The following is a 3,851-nucleotide window of genomic DNA, read 5'->3' as shown; positions in this document are numbered from 1 at the left end:
CCAGCCACGGTTTCCAGTTTCGTAACACCTTTTTTTTTTTTCCCCCTTTCTTGAAGGATTGCTGACACACTTCAAGAGCCAAGAAACGCTTAGAATTTGCATGTGCGCACAGAAAGTGACTAGAAATCTTTATCCTCTCCGGATGGGCCGCACAGTTCTCACGATCACGCGTGCCACTAAGGTGGCGGGAAATTTGAAGCGCGGCACCATGCGCTATTGCCAGAGCGCTATCTAGAGCGAGATTTGCCCTTGTGTTCTTTTCTTGCTCCTGAGATTGGACTTTGTTTGCTGGTCTGAGCATCGTGTCCTGTGTTGATAAATGTGGTCTAAAGCCGACCACAGTGTTTGTATATAGATCCTCTTTGTGCATGTGGAACTGGAGTCTATGTAGTATGAAGTGCTCCATCGCCCACCGTCATCCTGCGTCACTTCCCTCTCTGTGCCTGCGTTCTTCCGCTATTTTTTTAATCCGCCACGCCCTATACGCGGATGACATAACCATATGGACAACGGAGGGAAACATGGGACAGATGGAGGAGGCCCTCCAAGAGGCTGCCAGTACGGTTCAAAAGTATGCAGAAGAATGCGGACTGCGCTGTTCCCCGGACAAGTCGGAGCTCCTCGTCCTGCGAGGGAAGGGGGATACTGCATCGCTGGAAATCTCGGTCCATGATACACCTATTGCCGAGGTGGAAACAATACGGATTTTGGGGCTGCTCATTAACAACAAGGGTGTGAACGCAGCAGCGATCACCAACCTCCGAACGGTGTGCGAACAAGTCATCCGTATGATATCTCTGATCACAAGTAAGAAAAACGGCATGCAAGAACAGGATACCCTTAGACTAATACAGGCCTTTGTCATCTGCAGGATAGTGTACGTGGCCCCGTACCTTCGTTTGAGGAAGACCGATCTAAACCACCTGGACGTTATCATTCGAACGGCTTATAGGAAGGCAGTCGGCCTACCCATGAAAGCATCTACGGAGCGTCTGCTAAAACTAGGGGTACACAACATGGCTGATGAATTAATTAGCGCCCATCTTAATTACAAGCCAGGTAATGCGACTGGCGACAACTATGACCAGCCGCAGGGTCTTAGAAGATTTAAACAATACCTTTCCGTAGCAAGTGGCTGGGAGACAAGATATACCTAAAGGGTGGAAGAGCGAATTCCTTACGCTTTCGCTTCCCAAAAACATTCACCCGGAGCATCATCATGCTAGACGAGTGGCGAGGAGCAAGAAGATGAACGAGTGCTATTCAACAGAAGGAGCCTTCTTCGTGGACGCTGCGGGTCCTGTACAAAGGAATATCAACAATCTCAGTGGTGCACCAAATGCAAGTCGTGGACGGGCTTTCAGTTCGTAACGGGGATACACAGGCTATGGAGGAAGTAGCGATAGCCCTAGGCGCAACGCACTCCGCATCTAAATACATAGTTACAGATTCCCAGGCGGCTTATAGAAACTATATGCGTGGCAGAATCACGCCGCTAGCCTGCAAAATTCTTAGTCAATGTAGGACTTCAGCTGAACGGAAGGAATTAATATGGGTACCAAGTCACCAGGGAGTTGAAGGAAACGATCGCGCACATGCTTCGACCCGAGCTTTTCTTCCCCGGCATCCTTCTACGTCCTCCCTTCCTGATTCAGGCTCCCCCTCTCCGCTAACGACATATTCAGAAATATTGCAACATTTGCGCCTTGAAAGGCCCGCTCCCGAGGCCCGCTAAGGGTCTCAGTAAATCAGAGGAATGTCACCTTCGCAGGCTACAAACTATGTCTTTCAATAATCCAGCTACGCTTCACGCCATTGAGCCCGAGTCCTTTTCGGCACAGTGCAAATTTTGTGGCCAGAAGGCAAACTTGTACCATATGGTATGGGCTTGTCAGAAAAATGACAGCATTAACATCATAAATCAGCCAACGCGGGAGGGCTGGAAGGCGGCCCTGTCCAGCTCGGACCTCGAAGAACAACGAGCCCTCGTCGCCAGAGCACGAGCAGCGGCTTTCACCAACGGCGGCCCGGACTAGGGACCTGATCAGCCTTCCCTTAAGCTAAGGCATTGTGGCTTTAATTAACGTTTTCATCATCATTATCGTCCGAACTATGTACCAACTCGCCCAGCTCTCTACCCTACTGCTCCTTTTCCTATGTAAGAAGTGAGCGAAATAGTCCTGAGTATAGGCGTCGACTGCCTTCAAGCCCTCCCCCCCCCCGTTGGGGGCTTCCCTGAGACTGAGCGATAGGGTTAAGGGGCAGCATATCTTCTGCATATGTTGTCGTGCAATGTTGTGTCCTTGCAAAGTGCTCTTTGTGCATCCGGAATAAACCGGCGTTTTAAGCATGAAATGCTTTTAGCTCCCGTTGTCGGCAGTGTGGTGACGTCACGCCGAGACCGAGAGCCAACATCCGGGCACTGAATTCCACTCATCCGGGCACTGGAACGAGAGCATCCAGGCACCGTACGAGATTTAACGAGACTCTCTAAGAGAGAGGGCCGCGCTTCCGCGCCGTCCCCAAGGATGACACTGCAGTCCCGGCCGCTGGGCCTTCAGCTCATGAAGTTTCCCCCTTTGGCAGGCAGATATGTATGCACGCTTGCGGAGTATTCGAACGCGCTGCATATACATTCTTGTCAGGCCTGCGTCTCGTCGTGTCCGCGTACGCTTCTGCATCGTCCTGAGAGAGAGAGAGAGAGAGACTCTTTAATGAAATACAGAGAATTTAGCCGGCGTTTCAATATCGCTGGCATGCTACTCTGCGTAGGGAGAGGAATTTGGGAGATAAAGACAAAAGGAGAGCAGCGTGGAAGAGGTAAAAGAAAAAAAAAACGAAGATAAAATGCGGTCATGAAATGGGTACTAAGGATGCGATGGCGAGTATTGATGTAATCTGTGGAATGATGGAGTGCATAGTACGACAAATGGGCTGACGATGTTCACTGCATGAAGAATGCATGAAGGTAACGTGCAAGTGAATTTAGAGCTTATCGAGATGTCCAATGTCTTTTAAATATGTAAAAAGAAAGTTCATTGCAAGTCTCTGTTGCCTGAAGCAGGCTAAGGGACCTAAAACTGTTCATTGTTAGGGGCACTGGGCAGAGCTTCTGCATCCTGCATTTCAGTGCCGCCACCGTCACAGCTGCTTAAGCCGAGAAATGGAGCCTGATGAAAGGAGAGTTAGGAAGCGTCTTGCGGAAAGCGATCGCTTTGCGAGTGATACGCCACAGCAGAAGACTGTTCGCCCCTGCCGACAACGCCATGATTACGCGGCCGTTCCCGAAAGCGACAAGTCCGCCACGGTTCGCGGCTGCCTACCTAAGGCCGCACTATAGCAGGCGATCGCTTCGACGCAACAAGAAGAGTGTGGTGTGGTGTGGTGTGCTATGTTGAACACTAGACCTATTTCAAGATTTTGACTAGTACCATCTACAACCAATGTGTCATGCCCGTAAACATTTCATGCTTACTCTACTCTCGGTTACGGGAGAGGCAGAGATATTTTGAAACCATTCTTTCCCTGCCTTCCTCACAGCTTCGACTGCCTCACCACTCCGTGACAATATTAATTACAGTGGGCTACATATATCTGACTAATTAAGAAGCCGGGCAGTGATAGATGAAAAGTCAACTATTCAATAGTAGTTAACCATCCTTCTACTTAGCACGTCTCAGCTGTGTTCAATACCCCGCTGACATTGTTATGCTGAAAAAAGCGCCCTTCTAACTCAAAAAGCCCAATTTTTAAAATTTGTGTAATGTCTTCGGTGAAACACCCTGTGCATAACTGAATTTGTCGCACTGCAAAATAGCCATGTTTTTTGTGCAAGCTTTGCCAGGTGTTTT

This window comes from Amblyomma mixtum, chromosome 1 (assembly GCF_055824585.1).
Source record: "Amblyomma mixtum isolate Tamu chromosome 1, ASM5582458v1, whole genome shotgun sequence".
In the NCBI taxonomy this organism is placed as follows: Eukaryota; Metazoa; Arthropoda; class Arachnida; order Ixodida; family Ixodidae; genus Amblyomma; species Amblyomma mixtum.
This window is presented reverse-complemented; position numbering follows the sequence as displayed.